This window comes from Apodemus sylvaticus, chromosome 3, assembly GCF_947179515.1.
Source record: "Apodemus sylvaticus chromosome 3, mApoSyl1.1, whole genome shotgun sequence".
Classification (NCBI taxonomy): domain Eukaryota; kingdom Metazoa; phylum Chordata; class Mammalia; order Rodentia; family Muridae; genus Apodemus; species Apodemus sylvaticus.
In genome coordinates, this window is record NC_067474.1 from 56626212 (window position 1) to 56651234 (window position 25023).

General features: G+C 41.9%; 1 protein-coding gene across 1 annotated transcript in view; it reads left to right on the forward strand.

Moving 5' to 3' along the window:
- The window catches only part of LOC127680700 (phospholipid-transporting ATPase FetA), a 108013-nt gene that overhangs the window by 16644 nt on the left and 66346 nt on the right, over positions 1-25023 (forward strand). Inside the window, exon 3 of the mRNA XM_052176337.1 lies at positions 18821-18895. The gene's annotated coding sequence lies outside the window, so the exon portion shown is untranslated. The remainder of the gene's footprint in view (positions 1-18820; positions 18896-25023) is intronic.

The following is a 25023-nucleotide window of genomic DNA, read 5'->3' on the forward strand; positions in this document are numbered from 1 at the left end:
CTCTTAAATTGCTGCCCCTTTCTCTGTACAAACATATCAGGTTCTATTTTGTCTCCAAGTTTCTAGCACTTGCTACTAGTTTCAGTTTGCCTTGGTCTTCCAGATCTCAGAGCTGTGCCCATTGTCCCATCATTCAGGACCCATTTAAAGAACACTGATTCTCACCTCACCACAACCAGTTGTCCCCTGGGCCACTGCTCCATTATACATATTCATAAAGCACTTCTTAGTGTATGGAAGTAACTTCACTCCAACATTAGCACTCCAACATCAGCTGCACTATTGGCAGAAGTTTGTCAGATCCCCTGTATACTGATAACTAGTATAGAGCCTGGCCTATTCATTTGTTGGATAAGAAAATACCACCTCCTCTTATAATGCCGTCCTTAATGTGGGGAGCTCACTGTGCTACAGATCGTTAAGTTGTATTGGTTTTTTTTTGTTGTTGTTGCTGTTGTTTTTCAGTACCAGGAATTAGACCTAGTTTTTATATACTAGGAAACCCCTTTCCACTGAGCTACATCCCCAGCCTTTTTTAAATGATTATTTTGTGTCAGAGTCTCTCTCACTAAGCTTCTCAGCCTCCCCTTGATTCTGCTCCCTGTACAGTCCAGGTTATCCTAAACCTGATTCTCTTGCCTCAGTCTCCCAAGGCGCAAGGTTACAGCCATGCACTGGCATGCTGAGCTTGCAGTGACCTCTTAACTTGCTTCCCTATTCTCGGAAATGTTTCTGATATTCAGTACATCATTATGAAACTCAAATTTTCTTGTTTTTTAATGTTCTTGCATATTAACAGTTGCCTGTTAAAAGGTCTTCAATGACTTCCCACAGTATCATAAAGTGGGCCAGTATAGGTGGTTTCTCCAACTATTCAAGGACCTATGTGAGATGGGAACCGTGAACATAGTTCTAGCCCTTTCCATTCTAGCCTTTTTATGTTCCCTGCTGATTTGATCCAAGGACAAATTGAGAAAGGATGCAGAAAAAATCAGGAATGAGTATTTCCTTCTAAAGGAATCTATTTCCCTCCCTCCCTCCCTCCCTCTCTCCCTTCCTTCCTTCCTTCTTTTCTTCCTTCCTTCTTTCCTTCCTGTTTTGTGGAGCTAAGTGTCAGACCCCAAGGCCTCATTCACACTATGCAAGTGCTTTCCCCAGTATCCTTGAAAAAGAGATTTCTATAAGATATTATGGGATCTTTGGGGGGAAATGGGGAGGGGGATAAAGGAAAAAAGGTGTTATGCTTGAGAGACTTTTCTCCCCAAAATAATCCAGCTGTGAGAGCCGGGGCTGTAACTCAGGTCAGGTGGGACACTTGCCTGGGATGTGTAAGGTCCCTTGAGGGTCCCCAGCACTGTAGAACAATGAGAACTTTGACTATGAAACACAAAGCAACAAACAACAAAACAAAACTAGAGACGTAAACTGACTGACATGGACAGAGTGGTGGCACACAAGGGAAGAACAGTAGAATTGGGGGAATACCAGAGAGAGACAAGAATCATATGTCCCACCAAAGGGACCCAGAATCAGAACTAGACGGTCCCCAGTGGAAACCAGAGTGGAAGCAGGACATCTCCTGACCTCCTCTGGACCCTAGGAGATTTTGATGCATCCTGCCCTCCTTTGGGTCTCTAAAAGTCTAGACTAAACCAGAAACAAAACCAAAACAAGAAAAAGAACCTCACAGGTACAAGAAACTTACCTCCTCATGGAGGAAGCAGGCTTGGTGGCTTGTTTTATGTTAACTTGACACAAACTAGAATCATCAGAAAGGAATCCTCAATTGAGAAGATGCCTCCCTAAGATCTGGCTGTAGGCAGGCCTGTAGGGCATTTTTTAAATTAGTGATTGATGCTGGAGGGTTCACCCATTGTGGGTGGTGCCACCCAGAGGCTGCTGGTCCTAGATGCTCTCTTGCCAGCCCCTAAAATAAGGGAGCAGGCTGGCAGTCAGGTAAGCAGTTCTCTTTTGTGGGCTCTACACGAGCTCCTGCCTCCAGGTTCCTGCCCTGCTTGAGTTCCTATCCTCACTGCTTTCATGATGAATGGTTACTTGGAACTGTGAGTGAAGTAAACCTTTTCTCCCCTAGTTTCTTTTGGTCGAAGTGTTTTGTCACAGCAATGGCGACGATACTGCACCATCAAGTTGTAAAGTCCCTACATTTAGGAAGTCTTTGCTGTTAGAAGTTGTGAGTGCCACACAGAGTGAATAACTAACAAGGATACAGAATCTCTTTTGCTGAGATTCTGTGGAGAGACTCAGGATGGGAAACTTGATTTCTGGGATGACTGACATAGGCTTGGAAGATAGGTAGGGCATAATACCTAAACAGAGGACTGGGGAGACTTTATAGTTTCAAACATCGACTTTAAGAAAATATAGGTCTTATTTTAGATGTGACAGGCACATCTGCTTCTGTGAGAGCTCTTTAGCTTCTTAAGTGCACTGGAGCCTGCCGGGAGGTTGCTCATTTGCAATCTCCACTGCTTATGCCTTCGTGATGAAGAGCCTCCTCCCCCATGAGGCAGATTAACTCAGTGAGAGCCAACCACAGCCGCCATGGCTGCAGGCTGACTCTCTGGCAGGGAGAGTCACTGGTGGTGCTGGCACAAAGATAGCTCCTTGCTGTGTCCCATCGTGTTTATTTATCTAGCGTTCAGACTGAGACACATGCAAGCTTAAGATCTGCCCATAAAGCCTTTCCCCCAGTTTTTTAGTTAGTAAATTATTCAGTTGTCTGTGTATAAATAGGAGTGGTAGAGGGCTGCAGGCAGCAGTTACAGTTGAAGTTGGTCTGCAGTCGTCTGCAGTTGTCTGCAGTATGGGTCAATCAGAAGACTGTAGGCTAATGGCTCATCAATGTCCTCTTCCCAGCCCTAAGTTTCAGGTCATCTTCCTTCCTACTTTATGAATTCAGACCAGGGTCTGGGCGACCGGGGCCTGCAGGTCCAGGGTAGACTGGTCACTTAGTTCTTCCTCTGGATTCTGACATCTAAAGGAGAGAGCTTAGATCCTGCAGTGGTTTCTGTATCTTGATTTCTTTATTTATTTATCTTTATTTCTTGACTTCAGTATCTTTTTTAACAACTCTAATGTTTCTCAAAATAGTTTCTTTGTGGCAACTGCCCTTAATTAATATTTACTAATTAAAGGAAAAATGGTTCACAGTAGAGTCTTAAAGCTAGTTATCTCGGTTCACATCTCTAGCAGCAAGGTGTCTAGAGCATGCTCAGCCTTCTACTGTGTACTAGAAAGGGCACATCAGACAATCAGAGACACGCTCAACACAGCGAGCTGGCAAGATGACTGAACAGGTAAAGACTTGCTGCCAAGCTTGACCACCTGAGTTCAGTCCCCGACACCCACCTGGTGGAAAGAGAAAAAGACTATATGTTGTTCCCTGGCTTCCACATGGACACCATGATGTGTGTGTAAAACTTTTTTTAAAACACTGAGTAGTGCTCTTCAAAAGTGTCAGAGTTCAAGGCAAGGAAAGGGTGAGTGATAGTCACAAGTCAGAGAAGTCCTATTGACCAAACACCACGTGAGATTCCAGACCAGCCCTGGAACCAAAATTATAGGAGAAAGGGCAAAACATAAATCCAGTGTAAACCTTAGCTAACAGTGACGTCCCAAGGTGCACTTCTTTCTTTGTTGAGTGTTCTGTGGTTACATAAAGTTCTAACAGAAGGGCAAGGCACGTAAAGAACATATGGAAATGGTTACATAAGGTTCTAACAGAAGGCTAAGGCACGTAAAGAACGTATGGAAATTCTCTGTACTGTTTTTGCAACTCTTCCATAAGTTACCTCAAGTAAGACATTTTTCAAAAACACAGTGACCAGGTTGGCAAGATGGCTCAGCAGATAAAGATGCTTGCCACCGACCTGACAGCCTGAGCTCAGTCCATGGAACCCACGTGGGAGGAGAGAACTAAGCTACATGACAGCCTCTGACCTCCACAGAACACACAGCTGCATGCATATGCATGCACATTCACATGTTTACACACACACACAATTTAAAAACCACAGCAACTGATTAGACATATTTTAAAGCTACTTAAAAATTATTCCACTTCAGTGTTTTTCATTTTTGTTAGTATATACTGAGTTGATGTAAAGTGTTGATAAATATATAAATTGTAAAGAGTAATAACCAGGCATAAGAGGAGCTTGAGTTTTCTGTGTCCATCCTATCTCCACCCCTTTCCGTGCCTCAGGCCTGAATTGCTTATTTTTTATTTCTATACTTTTCCTTATGAGTTTATCTTAATATATTTGACATATACCTCTAATAATATGGTTTTTTTGGTTGTTTTGTTTTGTTTTGTTTTTCGAGACAGGGTTTCTCTGTGTAGCCCTGGCTGTCCTGGAACTCACTCTGTAGACCAGGCTGGCCTCAAACTCAGAAATCCGCCTGCCTCTGCCTCCCAAGTGCTGGGATTACAGGCGTGTACCACCACTGCCTGGCCTAATAATATGTTTTTGTATGATATTTAAATTGGGTAAGTAAAATAATAACTTTATATATTATTTTAATTTTTATTAATCATTTTATTCATTTACATTTCAAATGATATCCCCCTTCCTGGTTACCCTTCCACAACCCTCCCCCTCCCCTTTGCTTCTATGAGGTGCTCCTTCATCCACTCACCCACTCCTGCCTCACTCCCCTACACTGGGGCCTCGAGCTCCACAGGACCAAGGGCTTCCCCTTTCACTGATGCCAGATAAGGCCATCCTCTGTTACATATGTGGAGCCATGGCTCCCTCCATGTGTACCCTTTTGTTGGTGGTTTGGTCCCTTGGAGCTCTGGGGGGACCAGTTGGCTGATATTGTTCTTCCTATGGGGTTGCAAACCCCTTCATCTCCTTCAGTTCTTCCCGAGTTCTTCTATTGGAGTCCCCAGGCTCAGTCCAATGGTTGGCTGTGATTGTCTACATCTGTATTGGTCAGTTGCTGGTAGAACCTCTAAGCCATACCAGGCTCCTGTCAGCAAGTGCTTCTTGGCATCATCAATAGTGTGGGGGTTTGGTGTCTGCAGATGGGGTGGACCCCTAGGTGGAGCAGTCTCTGGACGGTCTTTTCTTCAGTCTCTAATCCATTTTTTGTTCCTGTCTTTGCTTTGGACAGGAACATTTCTGAGTTAAAAATTTTGAGATTGGTAGGTAGCCCCATCCCTTGTGCCTATCTACTGGATATCGTCTCTACAGGTTTTATCTCCCCTTTGTTGGTTATTTCAGCTAAAGTCATCGCCATTGGGTTGACGTTTATTTATTTTTGTTTTATGTCCATTGGTGTCTTGACTGCGTGTATATCTGTGTGAGGGTATCAGATACCCTGGAACTGGAGTTATAGACATTTGGAGCTGCCATGTGGGTGATGGGAATTGAACTCAGGTCCTCTGGAAGAACAGCCAGTGTTCTTTAACCATTGAGCCATCTCTTCAGTCCCAACCTTATATAGTCCTCTGTAATTTATTTCTTCCTAATTGGACTCAGGAGGTTATCAGTTGTTGTATATAACTGTGGCTTACTCATTTCAGTGCTATATAACTTTCCACTGTATAATCAGACCATGTTACTTTTTTCTGTCTGTCTGTCTGTTTGTTTGTTTGTTTGTTTGTTTGTTTGTTTCAGAGACAAACTGGTAGTTTGGATGAGAATGTCCCCCATAGGCTCAGATGCTGAACACTTGTTTCCCAGTTGGTGGAGCTCTTTGGGTAGGTTTGGAAAGTGTGGTCTTGCTGGAGGGGGGTGTCGCTGGAGGTAGGTCTTGAGAATTTAAAGATTTTGCCATCTGAGTTTGCTCTTGACGTCTTGGTTCAGGATGGAAGTTTTCAGCTTCCTGTTCCAGCTGCGATGCCTGCCTGTTGACATATTTCTCTGCTATGGTGGTGATGGCCTCTTAACCCTCTGGAACTCAAAGCCCAAATAAGCCCTTCTGTTTATAAACTGCCCTGGTCTTGGTGTTTATCATAGTTGTAGAAAAGCAACTGATATAGGGGCTCACTGTGGTGTAGCCCAGGCTGGCCTGGGACCCACTCTGTAGCACGGCTAGCCTCAAACTTAGAGATCTACCTGCCTCTGCCTTCTGCCAGAGAAAAGAATGCTGCACCACTCTTGGCCATAGGTTACTGTTGTTGTTGTTGTTGTTGTTGTTGTTGTTGTTTTGCAAGACAGAATTTCTCTGTGTAGCCTTTGCTGTCCTGGAACTTGCTGTATAGACCAGGCTGGCCTTGAATTCAGAGATCTGCTTGCATCTGTTTCCCAAGTGCTAGGATTAAAGGCGTGTGCCACCTGGCCATAAATTATTTCTTTTTTTATTGGATATTTTTTTCATTTGCATTTCAAATGTTTTCCCATTTCTATGTCTCCCCTTTGGAAACCCCCATCCCATCCACCCTCCCCCTGCCTTTAAGAGGGTGCTCACCCACCCACCCGCTTCCATCTTCCCTCCCTGGCGTTCCCCTACACTGGGGCATTGAACACCCCCAGGCCCAAGGGCCTGTCCTCACATTGATGCCCGACAAGGCCATCCTCTGCCACATATGCAGTCGGAGCCATGGGTCCCTCCCTGAATACTCTATGGTTAGTGGTCCAGTCTCCAGGAGCTCCTTTGGGTCTGGCCTGTTGACACTGTTGTTCCCTTCATGGGGCTGCAACCCCCACAGCTCCTTCAGTCCCTTCTCCAACTCCTCCATCCTGGACCGCACACTCAGCCAATGGTTGGCTGCGAGCATCTGACTCTGTATTTATAAGGTTCTGGCAGGGCCTCTCAGGAGACAGCCATATCAGGCTCCTGTCAGATGCACTTCTTAGTATGAACAGTACTGTCTGGATTTGGTGGTTGTATATGGGATGGATCCCCAGGTTGGGCAGTCTCTGGATGGTCTTTCCTTCAGTCTCTGCTCCACACTTTGTCTTCATATTTCCTCTTGTGAGTACTTTGTTCACCCTTCTAAGAAGCACTGAAGCATCCACATTTTGGTCTTCCTTCTTCTTGGGCTTCATATGGTCTGTGAATTGAATCTTGGGTATTCTGAACTTTTGGGCTACTATCCACTTATCAGTGAGTACATACCATGTTTGTTCCTTTGTGATTGAGACACCTCACTCAGGATGATATTTTCAATATCCATCTATTTGCCTGCGAATTTCATTAAGTCATTGTTTTTAATAGCTGAGTAGTATTCATTGTGTAAATGTACCACATTTTTTGTATCCATTCCATTGTTGAGGGACATCTGTTTTTTGTTTTTTTTTTTTCAGCTTCTGGCTATTATAAATAAGGCTGCTATGAACATAGTGGAGCATGTGTCCTTACTACATATTGGAACATCTTCTGGGTATATGCCCAGAAGTGGTATAATGGGGTCCTAAAGTACTACTATGTCCAATTTTCTAAGGAACCACAGATTTCCAGAGTGGTTGCAATCCTACCAGCAATGGAGGAGTGTTCCTCTTTCTCCACATCCTCACCAGCATTTGCTGTCACCTGAGTTTTTTATCTTAGCCATTCTGACTGGTGTGAGGTGGAATCTCACTCAGGGTTGTTTTGATTTGCATTACCCTGATGACTAAGGTTGTTGAACATTTCTTTAGGGGTTTCTCAGTCATTTGAGTTTTCTCAGTTGAGAATTCTCTGTTTAGCTTTGTACCCTATTTTTTAATACAATTATTTGGTTCTTTGGACTCTAACTTCTTGAGTTCTTTGTATATATTGGATATTAGTCCTCTATCAAATGTAGGATTGGTAAAGATCTTTTCCCAATCTGTTGGTTGTCACTTTGTCCTATTGACAGTATCCTTTGCCTTACAGAAGCTTTGAAATTTTATGAACTCCCATTTGTCGATTCTTGATCTTAGAGTATAAGCCATTGGTGTTCTGTTCAGGAACTTTTCCCCTGTGCCCGTGTGTTCGAAACTTTTTCCCACTTTCTCTTCTATTAGATTCAGTGTATCTGGTTTTATATGAGGTCCTTGATCTACTTGGACTTGAGCTTTGTACAGGGAGATAAGAATGGATCAATTTTCATTCTTCTACATGTTGATCCCCAGTTGAACCAGCACATTTTGTTGAAAATGCTGGGGTTTTTCCCACTGGATGGTTTTAGCTCCTTTGTCAAAGATCAAGTAACCATAGGTGTGTGGGTTCATTTCTGGGTCTTCAGTTCTATTCCATTGATCTACCTGCCTATTACAGTACCAATACAGTGCAGTTTTTAATCACTATTGCTCTGTAGTACAGCTTGAAGTCAGGGATGCTGATTTCTCAGAAGTTTTTTTATTGTTGAGAATAGTTTTTGCTATCCTGGGTTGTTTGTTATTCCAAATGAATTTGAGAATTGCTCTTTCTAACCCTATGAAGAATTGAGTTGGAATTTTGATGGGGATTGCATTGAATCTGTAGATTCCTTTAGGCAAAATGACCATTTTTACTATATTAATCCTGTCACTTCATGAGCATGGGAGATCTTTCCATCTTCTGAGGAAGAGTCTTCAGATTCTTTCATTGATTTCTTTCTTCAGAGATGTGAAGTTCTTGTCATACAGATCTTTCACTTGTTTGGTTAGAGTCACACCAAGATATTTTATATTGTTTGTGACTATTGTAAAGGATGTTGTTTCCCTAATGTTTCCCTGCCTGTTTATCCTTTGAGTATAGGAAGGCTACTGATTTGTTTGAATTAATTTTATTATCTGTCCACTTTGCTGAAGTTGTTTATCAGCTGTAGGAGTTTTCTGGTGGAGTTTTTGGGGTCACTTTAAGTATACTATCATATCATCTGCAAATAGTGATACTTTGACTTCTTCCTTTCCAATCTGTATACCTTTGACCTCCTTTTGTTGTCTAATTGCTCTAGCTAGAACTTCAAGTACTATATTGAATAGATAGGGAAAGAGAAAGCAACCTTGTCTAGTCCCTGATTTTAGTGGGATTGCTTCATGTTTCTCTCCATTTAGTTTGATGTTGACTACTGGTTTGCTGTATATTGCTTTTTCTGTGTTTAGGTATGAGGCTTGAATTCCTGTTCTTTCCAAGACTTTTACCGTGAAGGTATGTTGAATTTTGTCAATTGCTTTTTCAGCATCTAATGAAATGACCATGTCGTTTTTTTCTTTAAGTTTGTTTACATAGTGGATTACATTGATGGATTTCCATATATTGAACCATCCCTGCATCCCTGGGATGTAGCCTACTTGATCATGATGAATGATCATCTTTATGAGTTCTTGGATTCAGTTTGGGAGAATTTTATTGAGTATCTTTGCACTGATATTCATGAGGGAAATCAGTCTGAATTTCTTTGGGGGGGGGTTCCTTCCTGTTTTCCTCCAGGACCCATTCCTTCCTTCCCCCCTCACATTCTTTCATTTTTCCTCAGTTTTCTTTCCAGTCAGCTGCGGTGTAATATGATGCACACTCAGATGGGGTGTGCAGGCACCTGGCTCCAGTTGAGCAGTCATTTCTGAGGCTGCTCCAGGCTGCATGCTTGCTGATGCTCTCGCGGTGTGTGCTGCCCATGGGGCTTCTCCCTCTATGCTCCCACAGGGTGAGAGAGCTTCCAGACGTCAGACCATCCCATTATTTAGTTATATAACTTTAGCTGTGTGTATGTGTGTGTGCCTGTGCCTGTGCCTGTGTGTATGTGTGCCTGTGTGTATGTGGCAGTGTGTGCCTGCAGAGGCCAGAAGAGGGAATTGGATCCCTTGGAGCTGGAGTTATAGGCATTTGTGAACCACCTGATATGGGTTCTGGGAACCAACTCCAGTCCTATGCCAGATCGACAAAGCTTCTAACTGCTGAGCATCCAGCCCCCATGCCTTCTAATACATTTACTCATTAATTTTGTCTCTGTGCATATGTGTACACACATGTGTGAAAGTCAAGAGACAATGTTGATGACCCAGTTCTTTCAGGTCTTTCAAGCTTTACAGCAGGACCTTTACCTGTTGAGTCGTCTCGCTGGCCCTGACCATCACATTCTTTATTCTCCACTTCTGGAAGGCTACCATGAAGATATGGTGTCCTGAAGGAGAATGAGAGAAGCCTGTCATAGGCTCATGTGTTTGAATGTTTGGTTCCCAGTTGGTGGAACTGTTTGGCAAGGATTAGGAGGTATGGTCTTATTGGAGGAGATGTGTTCCTGTGGGTTAAGTTGAAGTTTAAACAAACTCATGCTATTCCTAGTGTGGGCTTCATGCCCTGCCTCTTGCTTACAGATTAAAATGTAGGCACCCGGGGCTGGAGAGATGGCTCAGCAGTTAAAAGCACTGACTGCTCTTCCAAAGGTCCTGAGTTCAAATTCCAACAACCACATGATGGCTCACAACCATCCATAATGAGATCTTATGCCCTCTTCTGGTGTGTCTGAAGACAACTACAGCGAACTTACATATAATAATAAATAAATCTTTAAATAAAAAAAAAGATGTAGGCACTCAGCTACTTCTCCCTCACCATGCCTGCTGCTCTGCTTCATGACTGTCATGATGAATTCTAATGCTTGGAACCATGAGCCCCAAGTACATTCTTTTATAGATACCCTTGGTCACAGCATCTTAACATGGACCATGGACAATAGCCCAATAGAATTGTAACCAATATGGGGGATGAAAACTCCCAAGGAGTGGACTCAGTACCTTAAGAGCCATGTCTCAGAATTGCTATTATTAAACAGATTCTACTGCCATAGCTAAGAGCTTTATTCTAGAGGTTGGACTAAAGAATTTATAGTCTAATTTATAGAAAGTATTATTTGATTTGCACATTTAAATTTCTTTTTAAAAATGTTGGTACTTGGGGCGGGCAAGATGGACCAAAAGGTTAGGGCACTTGCTGCCAATCATGACAGCCTGCATTCCATTCCTGGGACTCCATCTGGAATGCATCTCCATTCTACATGGTGGAAGGAGAGAACTGACTCTTGTAAGTTGTCCTCTGACCTCTACACACACACACACACGTGTGTAATAAAAATATGAAAACTAAAAATCTTGACACTTTTTTAGAACGCTTGCATTCACCAATGTGTCAAAACATTCAACATTTCATTTCCTATGATTTTACAACTAATTTTATGTCTTTCACACAAGTTTCCTAATCTTTTTTCCTTTTTTTTATTAGCTATATTCTTTATTTACATTTCAAATGATTTCCCCTTTCCTGGTTCCACCCTCCCCAAAAGTCCCATAAGCCCTCTCCCCTCCCTCTGTTCCCCAGTCAGCCCCTTCCTACTTCCCTGATCTGGTATTCCTCTACACTGTTGCATTGACCCTTTCTAGGACCAGGGGCCTCTCCTTCCTTCTTTCTTGGGTATCATTTGATATGTGAATTGTGAATTGGGTATCCCGAGCTTCTGGGCTAATATCCACTTATCAGTAAGTGCATACCATGTGTGTACTTTTGTGATTGGGTTACGTTACTTAGGATGGTATTTTCCAGTTCCACCCATTTGCCTAAGAAGTTCATGAATCCATTGGTTTTAATAGCTAAATAGTATTCCACAGTGTAAATATACCATATTTTCTGTATCCATTCCTCTGTTGAGGGACATCTGGGTTCTTTCCAGCTTCTGGCTATTATAAATAGGGCTGCTATGAACATAGTGGAGCATGTGTCCTTATTACACACTGGAGTATCCTCTGGGTATATGCCCAGGAGTGGTATAACAGGGTCTTCGGGTAGTATCATTCCCAGTTTTCTGAGGAACCACCTGACTGATTTCCAGAGTGGTTGTACCAGCTTGCAATCCCACCAGCAGTGGAGGAGTGTTCCTCTTTCTCCACATCCTTGCCAGCACCTGCTGTCTCCTGAGTTTTTGATCTTAGACATTCTGACTGCTTGTGAGGTAAAATCTCAGGATTGTTTTGATTTGCATTTCCCTGATGACTAAGGATGTTGAACATTTTTTTAGGAGCTTCTCAGTCATTCGATATTCCTCAAGTGAAAATTCTTTGCTTAGCTCTGTAGCCTATTATTTAATAGGGTTATTTGGTTTTCTGGGGTCTAACTTCTTGAGTTCTTTGTATATATTGGATATTAGCCCTCTGTCGGATTTAGGGTTGGTAAAGATCTTTTCCCAATTTGTTGGTTGCTATTTTGTCCTATTGACAGTGTCCTTTACCTTACAGAAACTTTGTAATTTTATGAGGTCCCATTTGTCAATTCTTGATCTTAGAGCATAAGCTATTGATATTCTGTTTAGGAAATTTACCCCTGTGCCCATGTGCTCAAGGGTCTTCCCCAGTTTCTTTTCTGTTAGTTTCAGTGTGTCTGGTTTTATGTGGAGGTCCTTGATCCACTTGGACTTGAGTTTAGTACAAGGAGATAAGAATGGATCAATTTGCATTCTTTTGCATGCTGACCTCCAGTTGAACCAGCACCATTTGTTGAAAAGGCTATCTTTTTTCCACTGGATGGTTTTAGTTCCTTTGTCATAGATCAAGTGACCATAGGTATGTGGGTTCATTTCTGGGTCTTCAATCCTATTCCATTGATCTGCCTGCCTGTCACTGTACCAATGCCATGCAGTTTTTATCACTATTGCTCTGTAGTATTGCTTGAGGTCCTGGATACTGATTCCCCCAGAAGTTCTTTTACGGTTGAGAATAGTTTTAGCTATCCTGGGTTTTTTTTGGCTATTCCAGATGAATTTGAGAATTGCTCTCTCTAACTCTATGAAGAATTGAGTTGAGATTTTGATGGGGATTGCATTAAATCTGTATATTGCTTTTGGCAAGGTGGTCATTTCAACTATATTAATCCTGCCAATCCACGAGCATAGAAGATTATTCCATCTTCTGAGATCTTCTTCAATTTCTTTCTTCAGAGACTTAAAGTTCTTGTCATACAAATCTTTCATTTGCTTGGTTAGAGTCACACCAAGTTATTTTATATTATTTGTGACTATCATGAAGGGTGTCATTTCCCTAATTTCTTTCTCAGCCTGTTTGTCCTTTGAGTATAGAAAGAGTACTGATTTGCTTGAGTTAATTTTATATCCGGCCACTTAGATGAAGTTATTTATCAGCTATAGGAGTTCTCTGGTGGAGTTTTTTGGGTCACTTAAGTATACTATCATATCATCTGCAAATAGTGATAATTTGACTTGTTCCTTTCCAATTTGTATCCCTTTGACCTCCTTTTGTTGTTTAATTGCTCTAGCTAGAACTTCAAGTACTATATTGAATAAATATGGAGAGATAGGGCAGCCTTGTCTACTCCCTGATTTCAGTGGGATTGCTTCAAGTTTCTCTCTATTTAGTTTGATGTTGGCTACTGGTTTGCTGTATATTGCTTTTACTATGTTTAGGTGTGGGCCTTGAATTCCTGTTCTTTCCAAGACTTTTAACATAAAAGGATGCTGAATTTTGTCAAATGCTTTTTCAGCATCTAATGAAATGACCATGTGTTTTTTTTTTCTTGGAGTTTGTTTATATAGTGGATTACATTGATCTATTTCCATATATTGAACCATCCCTGCATCCCTTGGATGAATCCTACTTGATCATGGTGAATGATCGTTTTGATGTGTTCGTGGATTCAGTTGTCAAGGATTTTATTGAGTATTTTTGCATCGATATTCATAAGGGAAATTGGCCTGAAGTTCCTTTCTTTGTTGGATCTTTGTATGGTTTGGGTGCCAGCAAAATTGTGGCTTCGTAGAACGAGTTGGGTAACGGCGTTCCTTCTGCTTGTATTTTGTGAAATAGTTTGAAGAGTATTGGTGTTAGGTCTTCTTTGAAGGTCTGATAGAATTCTGCCCTAAAACCATCTGGTTCTGTGCTTTTTTTTTTGGTTGGGAGACTTTCAATGACCACTTCTATTTCTTTAGGAGCTATGGGACCGTATATCTGATATTGATTTAACTTTCATATTTGGTATCTGTCTAGGAAATTGTCCATTTCATCCAGATTTTCCAGTTGTGTTGAGAATAGGCTTTTGTAGTAGGATCTGTTTTTTTTTTAATTTCTTCAGTTTCTCTTGTTATATCTCCCTTTTCATTTCTGATTTTGTTAATTTGGATACTGTGTGTGCTGTCTGGTTAGTCTTGCTAAAGTTTTATTATCTTGTTGATTTTCTCAAAGAACCAGCTCCTGGTTTTGTTGATTCTTTGTATGGTTCTTTTTGTTTTTACTTGGTTGATTTCAGCCCTGAGTTTGATGATTTTCTGCCTTCTACTCCATTTTGTATTAATTTCTTTCTGTTCTAAAGCTTTCAGGTGTTCTGTTAAACTGCTAGTGTACGCTCTCTCCAGCTTCTTTTTGGAGGCACTAAGAGCTATGAATTTTCCTCTTAGCACTGCTTTCATTGTGTCCCATAAATTTAGGTATGTTGTGCCTTCATTCTCATTAAATTCTAAAAAGTCTTTGATTTCTTTCCTTGTTTCTTCCTTGACCAAGGTATCATTGAGTAGAGCATTGTTCAGCATCCATGTGTATGTGGGCTTTCTGTTGTTTTTGTTTCTATTGAAGACCACCCTTACTCCATAGTGATCTGATAGGAGGCATGGGATTAGTTAAATCTTGTTATATCTGTTGGGGTCTATTTGTGACCAATTATATGGTCAATTTTGGAGAAGGTACCATGAGGTGCTGAGAAGAAGGTATATTCTTTTGAATTAGGATGAAATGTTCTATAGATATCTATTAAATCCATTTGGTCCAAAACTTCTGTTGGTTTCACTGTCTCTGTTTAGTTTGTGTTTCCCTGATCTGCCCATTGAGGAGAGTGGGGTGTTAAAGTCACCCACAATTATTGTGTGAGGTGCAATGTGTGCTTTAAATTTTAATAAAGTTTCTTTAACGAATGCGGGTGCCCTTGTATTTGGAACATAGATGTTCAGAATTAAGAGTTCTTGATAGATTTTTCCTTTGATGAGTATAAAGTGTCCTTCTGTCTCTTTTTTGATGACTTTTGGTTGAAAGTCTATTTTATTGGATATTAGAATGGTTACTCCAGCTTGTTTCCTGGAACCATTTGCTTGGAAAATTGTTTTCCAGCCTTTTACTCTCAGGTAGTGTTTGTCTATGACACTGAGATGTGTTTCCTGTATGCAGCAAATGTTAGGTCCTGTTTAAAAATCCAGTCTGTTAGCCTATGTCTTTTTATTGGGAAATTGAGTCCATTGATGTTAAAAGATATTAAGGAATAGTGATTGTTGCTTCCTGCTATTTTTGATGTAATTTATATGTTTGTATGTTATCTTCTTTTGGGTTTGTTGAAAGAAGATTGATTTTTTTGCTTTTTCTAGTGTGTAGTTTCCCTCGTTTTGTTGGTGTTTTCCATTCATTATCCTTTGAAGGGCTGGATTTGTGGAAAGATACTATGCAAATTTGTGTTTGTCATGAAATACCTTGGTTTCTCCATCTATGGTAATTGAGGGATTTGCTGGATATAGCAGTCTGGTTTGGCATTTGTGTTCCCTTAGGGTCTGTATGACATCTGCCCAGGCTCTTCTGGCTTTCATAGTCTCTGGTGAGAAGTCTGGTATAATTCTGATACAACTACTTTTATATGTTACTTGACCTTTTCCCCTTACTGCTTTTAATATTCTTTCTTGGTTTAGTACATTTGGCATTTTAATTATTATGTGATGGGAGGAATTTCTTTTCTGGTCAAATCTATTTGGAGTTCTATAGGCTCTTTGTATGTTCATGGGCATCTCTTTCTTTAGGTTAGGGAAGTTTTCTTCTATAATTTTGTTGAAAATATGTACTGGCCCTTTAGGTTGGAAATCTTCACTCTCTTCTATACCTATAATCCTTAGGTTTGGTCTTCTCATTTTGTCCTGGATTTCCAGGATGTTTTGGAAATCCAAACATTTGGAAATGTTTTTGCATTTTGCATTTTCTTTGCCTATTATGTCAATGCTTTCAATGGTATCTTCTGCACCTGAGATTCTCTCTTCTATCTCTTGTATTCTGTAGTTGATGCTTGGATCCATGACTCCTGAGTTCTTTCCTAGGTTTTCTATGTCCAGAGTTGTTTCCCTTTGTGATTTCTTTATTGCTTCTAATTCCATTTTTAGATCCTGGAGAGTTTTGTTAAATTCCTTCACCTGTTTTGTTGTGTTTTCCTGTAGTTCTTTAACGGCTTCTCCCTGTTTACTTGTGTTTTCCTGTATTTCTTTTTTTTTTTTTTTTTTTGGTTTTTTGGATTTGTGTTTTTCGAGACAGGGTTTCTCTGTGTAACCCTGGCTGTCCTGGAACTCACTCTGTAGACCAGGCTGGCCTTGAACTCAGAAATCCGCCTGTCTCTGCCTCCCAGAGTGCTGGGATTACAGTCATGCACCACCACCGCCCAGCTCTCCTGTATTTATTTATTTATTTATTTATTTAAATTTTTTTGTTTGTTTGTTTGTTTGTTTGTTTGTTGAGACAGGGTTTCTCTGTGTAGCCCTGGCTGTCCTAGAACTCACTTTGTAGACCAGGCTGACCTCGAACTCAGAAATCCACCTGCCTCCGCCTCCCAGAGTGCTGGGATTACAGGCGTGTGCCACCACTGCCTGGCTCTTTCCTTCTTTAAGGGAGTTATTTATGTCCTTCTTGAATCCTTCTAACAGCATCATGAGCTGTGATTTTAAATCCAAATCTTGCTTTTCTGGTGTGTTGGGGTATTCAGGACTTCCTGTTGTGGGAGAATTGGCTTCGGATGGTACCATATTGCCTTGATTTCTGTTAGTTCCTACGTTTGCCTTTTGCCATCTGGTTATCTCTGGTTAGTTGGTCCTGCAGTCACTGGCTGGTGCTTGTCCCTCCTGTGTGCCTGCAAGCCTATCTCAGCACCCCTGAGGTTTGCAGCCCCATAGGAGGAACAACAATATCAACCAACCAGAGCTCTCAGGAACTAAACCACCAACCAAGGAGTACATATGGAGGGACCCATGGCTCCAGCCATATATGTAGCAGAGGATGGCCTTGCCTTGTTGGGCATCAGTGGGAGGAGAGGCCCTTGGTCCTATGAACGCTTGATGCCCCACTGTAGGAGAATTTGAGGGTAGGGACGCTGGAGTGGGTGGGGGGTGGGGGTACACCCTCATAGAAGCAGGAAGGGGGGATTAGGATAGGGGGTTTCTGGGGGGGGATCGGGAAAGGGGATAACATTTGAAATGTAAATAAAATAAAATATCCAATAAAAAAGTTTTCTAACAAACTAGATAAAAGAAGAAGCAGAAGAAGAGGAAGAAGAAGAGAAGAGGGGGGAAGGGAAGAAGGAGAAGAAAGAAGAGGTGGAGGGAGAGGGAGGAGGAGGAAGAGGAGAATGAGGAGGAGAAGGAGAAGAGGAGGAGGAGGAAGAGAAGAAAGAGAAGAAGAAGAAAAAGAAGAAGGAGGAGGAGGGGGAAGAGGAGAAGGAGAAGAGAAGGAGAAGAGGAGGAGGAGGAAGAGAAGAAAGAAGAAGAGAAGAAAAGAAGAAAAGAAGGAAAGAAGAAGAAAAGAAGAAAGAAGAAGAAAAGAAGAAGGGGCCTGGGATCTAGGTCACCCTTACCCCAGTCCCAGGGGCCTTCTTTGTGCAAGGCTTTACTTCTCAAGTTTCCAGAAACTCCTAAAGCAGCATCAAACACTCAGCACATGAGCCATGGAGGACATTTCATATTCAAGCCATGGCAGAAGGAGAAGGCGGTGGTCAAAGAACATACACACCTAAAAGGTGATAAACTACAGTGTTCAAAAAATTAAACATGATCTTCATCTGACAGGACAGATGACTGGCCAGCAACATGGCTCAGTGCCTAAAGGTGTCTGCCACCAAGCCTGACTGTATTAATTACTACTCCAGAACCAACTCCCACAAGTTGTTCTCTGATCTCACAATTGTGACACATATGCTAATTAATTAATTAAATAATTAATCAATGTAAAAGACAGATGTCAAAAGACATTTACTACTGAGGAGGTTGAGGCAGGAAGACACAGGTCAAGGCCTATGTAGGCTACAGTGTGAGTTCAAGGTCAGCCTGGGAAACTGAGCAAAAGAAAGAGAAGAAAAAAAAATCTGATGATACAGTTCACTGGTAGTACTTGCCTAGTATGTATGAGACTCTAGTTTCAATTCTTAGTACTGTTAAGAAACAGAAAAAGGGAGGAGGAGCAAGAAGAGGAGGAGGAGGAAAAGGAGGAGGAGAGTGTGGTGGTGGAGGTGGAGGTAGTAGTAGTGGTAATGGTAATTGTTTTACTTAACTAATGAGAGAACCAGTAAGATGTTACAAAGACGTTTAACTGTTCTTACAATCAGTTAAAATGACAGTTTAGGAGTTAAATTTGTATTAAACTATTCAATAAAGAAATGTAAGAAGACAGAGGCAATAGGACTGAAAATTCAAGGCCGGCCTGGGCTACATAACAAGACACTAGCTCAAACAAATAAAAAGAAATATGAAGATTTCAGAACTAAATAGAAAATGAGTAATGTGCTAAAGTATAATATGCCACGGCCTTTGGATAAAATACTTGTATCTCTACTGAATAATTGTCTAGAGTTAACCTCTTCTCTGGAGACTAGTAGATTAGAAAACTAACCCCAGGTGTGAGCCCAGAACTGCACTGAGATATCACCCAGCAGTTCCGGTGGTTTCTTCTCCTGGCCGACTACAGTCATCTATGTGTCACTGCTTGCCAAGAAGGCTGTTTCTCAAGCTCTGAAACTATCTCTATAATGAGGGTAAATGCAGTGAATTCTAAAAGCTAGTCATGTTTGAGAGGTAGATTATTTTGGGTTTCGGAGATGGAGTTACAAGTTTCCTAAGCACATGTCAGGATGAGATTGTGCCAGTGTGGAAACCTCACGGCAGCCTCTTTGCTCATTTCAGAGATTCCATGGGATTGTAGCTGGTACTGCTCGGCAATGCAGGAGCAGGGGAATGAAAACAGACGGGATGAAGGAGGTAGGCGAACCAGAAAGGGCTGTACATCCTACCGCTGCCTCCTGAAGAGTGTGCATGTGTGTTCCTGTGTGTGTTCTCTGTGTGTGTGTATATTTGTTCCTGTGTGTGTATGTGTTCATGTGTATATTCATGTGTGTATTCATGTATACATGTTTGTGTGTTCATGTGTATATTCATGTGTGTATTCATGTATACATGTTTGTGTGTGTGTTCCTGTATATATTCATGTGTGTGTGTGTGTGTTCACCTGTGTGCAAGCACATGCATGTATATGACAGACACGACCAACTTACCAATCAAAATAGCATCCCACACAAGAAATGACCAGGAAAAGAAACACATTTTACAGAAGAAAATACTTCATGCTTCTAAGCACAAGGTCCCAGTTTTGCTATACGAGAATTCTAATTTCAGTAGTTTAAAATTTTTGTTTTTATATTTTTCCCAGTATTTAGAAATTCACCAGGAAAAAGGCTATTTCTTTCCCTCTTCCCACCCTTTATAACTGCTTCTTGCTAGCTGAGGTATTTAATATCGTCCTTTTGTGGATGATGTTAAATTTAGTCTGGCTGGTACTAGGAAGGATTCCAGTATCACTTCATGAAGTCGTGGGTAGACCAAAGCAGTAAAGGGTGCAGCAGGGAGCACAGCCAGCTGTCTCTCAGAGTGGAGCTGCCTGGCTTATGAAAAGTAAACTTTTGATGTGAAGTGTTAAAAAAAAGCAAGCCAAAATGTCCTTCCAGGTGTAGGATTCCCTGTGAGAATTGGGCAAAGTACAGAGGATGAAGTTAATTTACTGATTAAAGGCCACACTGTGTTTCTCTCCAGCCTAAGTCCTGACTCTGCTGTTTGCTCTGTCCTCTTGGACAAATCTTAGTTTCTCTGTGCTCAGTGGGAAAGCGCTCGCTGAGGATGTGCAGGCCCTGGGTTAGTACCTAGCACCATACACAGAGCTGTTGGGTCTTAGCATATGTGTGTTTGTAACTGGCTTCTTTCACTTACTGTTCTCAAGATCACTCTGTGCTGCAGCACGCAGCGTTTTTTATTGTGTTTCTGTGGTCTGGTAATACTCTATTGTAGAAACTCAACAGACTGTATCTTTTTGTCAGTAAAAAGGCATTGTTATTGCTGTACTTTTTGGCTTTTACAAATAACTGTCATGTCACATATTTGTCACAGATTTTTGTGTGGCCACCTAATTTCAGTTTGTGTCGGTCTTCACAGTTGTTCTTAGTGAGGAGGCATTGAGGACACAGAAGAAACTTTACGTCTTTTTCCATATAACTTTGTTTTGGAGCCATCTACAGTGAAAATGCATTTTGTATTGCTTTGAGTAATTAAAAACAGTGGAATCACCCAGGGAAAATAAATGGAAAGGCTAGAAAATAAGGAACAGAGAGGGGGAAATGAAATGCTGTGGGAGGAGGAAGACGCAGAGCGCTGGAGGCACCGGCGTGGTTGAGAGCACCCGGGTCGGTTCCCGGCACGACACAGCAGCTTACAACCATCTGTAAGCCCAGGTCCAGGGAACCCAGGACTCTCTGAAGTACGTGGGCGCCAGGCATGCACACGATACACGGACATACATGCAGGCAGAACATCCATACACACAAAATAAACATTTGAAAGAGTTAAACAGAGTGTTAGAACTAGAATACAGTCCAGTAGAACATTTAAATAAACACACAAAAAAATAGGCATTTAGGTTACACAGCCCTGTGAATACACTAAAGCCACTGGGTCATACATTTTAAATGGGTACATTCCATGCTTTGTGAGTTATCAGTCATCTGACGTCGCTAGAGCTTGTTCCTGGAATTATTTTATCCCTATCTATCCTCTTAGAAATAAGTCTGATTATTTTAAAGTAATTGTTTCTTTGAAACTTGGCTCCACCTTCCCTTATATTGCTGTTTCTTTTTCTTCAGAATTTAAAAAGTTATGAGTTGCACTGTCTTGGATTATTTCTCTAGGAAGTCATAAGAGGTCCACTGGGTGAGGATAGGCAGCCTTCATCACAGCTGTCCTTAGGGAAGAGGCTGAGGGTTCTTTGAAAATGCAAAGAAAGAGGGGAAATCCTTTCAGACAACTACAGTGGGATTAGGAATTTCTTGACCTCAGTAGCGGAGGCTGGGAATAGTGTGTAAGTTTAAGTTTCAGATAAATAATGCACAACTTTTATTGTTAATTGTTCCCCATATAGGTTGTGGGATATCGTTGTGCGCTCTCTCTCTCTCTCTCTCTCTCTCTCTCTCTCTCTCTCTCTCTTCTCTCTCTCCTTCCCTCCTTCCCTCCCTCCTAAATCAGGCAACTCTACACAGAAGGGATTAAGTGTTAGCCTGGTGACAGTGAAATGACTTTGTTGCTGTCACCTAGAAACCTTCTTTCTAAGGGCTTGCATTATAATGTTCCCAGCTCCTAGTGTTCCTGCCTGGGAAGGTTTGGTGGCTGGGCAGCCATGACGACTGATGAGAAGTCACTGGTCTGACATCGGAATGAGGTGGGATGGTGAACAGTGTTCCTCCTATCTTCTGTGGGAGTCGCTCTGGATGATTCTGTCCACTTCTGCCTCAAGGGGAAGGGGTCTTTGCTAGGTCACATGTGGACTTGGGATGGGGGAAAGGGTCTTCGCTAGGTCACATGTGGACTTGGGATGGGGGAAAGGGTCTTCGCTAGGTCACCTGTGGACTTGGGATGGAGGAAAGGGTCTTCGCTAGGTCATCTGTGGACTTGGGGGGTGGAGGGGTCGCTTCTGTTTCCAGCAAGTCCTGAATCACACTTGACAGACCATTTGATTTGTTTGTTCATTTGTTTTTAAGACAGACCCTCATTATGTTGCCCAGGTTGACTTCAGTTCCCTATCTTCCCGCCTCAGCCTCCAAAGTGTGGGGATAACAGATGTGCCACCAAGCTGGAGCCTCAACCAGCTTTCTACAGACTCTGATGAATAAAATAGGACTTTTTCTGTTATGACATTTTAATTTTCTTTAGGGCCTTATCTTTTTGTTTGTTTGTTTATTCTTTATTAACAGTGCTAGGGATGGACCCTAGGCCTGTGCCCTGCCCACTCCAGCAGGACCTAATCTTTAACAACTCTCCTGGGTTTTCACTGAGCTCACAGAAAATCAGCGAAGCTCTTAGGATGTGGGCATAGAGGCGCGGGAACTGTGAGGGCTCGAGAGTCAGCCTTTGCTCAGGGTTCTCTCAGCTTGGCTGCTCGGTAATTATGTGGGTCCTTCCATGGGCAGAGGGTCATCACCCTCCTCTTCAGAGTCTGCACAGAAATCTGACCTCAGTTTGACTGAACTTGTTTGTAAGCATCTTTTCATTTGTATGTTTGATCATTAGACAAATCTTCATCATATCTAGGGTCTTTGAGCTCAACTGAGCAGTGGTATGTTAAGATTAAAAGAAAAGAAAAAAAGGATTAGCCAAGCATGGTGGTTCCTGACTATAGTTGTAGGCCAGTGATGCTGGAGCAGTGGGCTAGCCTGTGCCAGGACAGAGATACTGGAGCACTGGGCTAGCCTGTGCCAGGACAGAGATACTGGAGCAGTGGGCTAGCCTGTGCCAGGACAGAGATACTGGAGCACTGGGCTAGCCTGTGCCAGAACAGAGATACTGGAGCACTGGGCTAGCCTGTGCCAGGACAGAGATACTGGAGTACTGGGCTAGCCTGTGCCAGGACAGAGATACTGGAGCACTGGGCTAGCCTGTGCCAGAACAGAGATACTGGAGCACTGGGCTAGCCTGTGCCAGGACAGAGATACTGGAGTACTGGGCTAGCCTGTGCCAGGACAGAGATACTGGAGCACTGGGCTAGCCTGTGCCAGGACAGAGATACTGGAGTACTGGGTTAGCCTGTGCCAGGACAGAGATACTGGAGCACTTGGCTTGCATGAGCCAAGCCAGTCTAGACTAGTGACACTCTGCCTCAAAAAAAAAAAAAGAAAAGAAATTTTTAAAAAAGATAAACAAAAGATAAGCAGCAACAAAAACTATAATCCATATTTGAAAGGAAGAGTAAGAATTATGCATATTTATTGTATACATGATATCTTAAGATACATATACACATTTTGGAACAAGCAAATCATGCTAATTAACATGCATTACCCTGGATAGTCTTTTTTTGGGTGTGAGAGTACTTAAAGTGTACTTTCAAAGATGCAATATATTATCAACTACAGTCATTGTATCAGCAACAGATCTCTTGTATCTGAATTTTGGAACCTTTAATTAGCATGTCCCAAACCTTCTCTTATCTCTGCCTTAGCCTTAGTAACCAGGATACGGGTCAGCCATTTAAAAAAAGCCTTGTTACTTATGACAACATGGATGAAAATGAAGAACATTGCGTAACTGAAATAAGCCAAGCAAAGAAAACAAAGTGTGACATGATCTCGTTATTACTGTGTGCAGCCTCAAAAAGTGACTCTCAGCTGGCTGTGGTGGCACAGTTATAATCCCAGAACTTGGAAGTCAGAGACGAGAGGCTCTCAGGTTTGAGGCTAGCAGGAGCTACATAATGACACACATACATAGACACATACACACACATACACATGCATACACACACGAACACACGATGGAGGGAGGGAGGGAGGGAGGGAGGGAGGGAAAGAGAGAGAGAGAGAGAGAGAGAGAGAGAGAGAGAGAGAGAGAGAGGGAGGGAGAGGGAGGGAGGGAGGGAGAGAGGGAGGGAGGTGTCCCTTAGGACAATAATGGAGTGAGTTTGGGATCAGTGGAGCCCATAACTTAGTATGGAATCTTTGAAAACTGAGAAAGGAAGTACATTTCTAAGTTTTGGAGCCATGAGCCAAGATTTTTAGAGAGCCAGAAGTGCTTCACCATGAACCCAGCACAATGAAGAGGCAGAGTGGCTGCTAGGCCTGCTCTCTGAGGCAGTGAACCATGTGGAGAAGTAGCATGGTAGTTAGTGAAAGTGGAAGTGTCGACCTTCAGCGTAATTCAGCTTCACCTGGTGTAATGTGCAGGCTGATGAGAACCAGGAAGCTCTTTTGTGTGGGATCTAAATAAGTGCAGGTGTTTCCTCCTGTAATACCCCTCACCCTGCTGCATTCACTCTCCAGCCCTGGAGATGCTTGCGTGTGCCCTGTGTTCATATATGTGCCCTATGTGCTTGCACGGGTCACTACCCTGTGTATTGTGTGTTCATAGGAGTCTGAATGTGGTCATCTGACAACGTTAAAAAGTGAAGAGGGCCTCCTGACCCCGGCCAGAATTTCACAGTGCTTGTTGAGTCATGGAAGAATTGAAAGACTACAGGAATACTTCATTAGGGTGTAGCTTTCTAGTGATTAGCTATCAAATAGATATGTACTATATAATCTACCCTCCATATCAGTGGGTTTCAAATCCATAGGTTCAGCCATAATTGAAAATATTTGAAAAAATGTATCTGTAATAAATAGTTATGGAATTTGTCCTTGTCATGATTCTCTAAACTTATAGTTTAATGATATATAAATAGCATTTAAATTAAGTTGAGTGCTATGCTTAGATAGAGATGATCTGAGATTTTAAGGAAGGTTACATAGATCACATGAAAGTACTACATTATGTTATGTAAGACTTTAATGAATTCAGTATCCATGGAGACTCAAAACCAAACCCCACAGATAGATACAAAGGAACAATTGTATATGTATATGTATTTCATGTTTTTTAAAAAAGATTTATTTATTTATTATATGTAAGTACACTGTAGCTGTCTTCAGACACTCCAGAAGAGGGCCTCAGATCTCATTACAGATGGTTGTGAGCCACCATGTGGTTGCTGGGATTTGAACTCAGGACCTCTGGAAGAGCAGTCAGTGCTCTTAACTGCTGAGCCATCTCTCCAGCCCTTTTTTTTTTTTCCATGTTAACAGACTTACCATTTCTGGTTTTCATAGGATGATTTTGTCAGGTATTATAGTTAGTAGACTCATTCTTACCCAGACTGAGACTCTTTTTTTTGTTGTTTTTTGTTTTGTTTTGTTTTGTTTTGTAATGACTATTTTTTTTAACATCCCAATCACTGCCCCACAGAATCCCTACCCCCTACCCCCATCTCCCACTCCCTTCTCTTCTGAGAGGGTGCTCCCCCTGGTGCATCAAGTTTC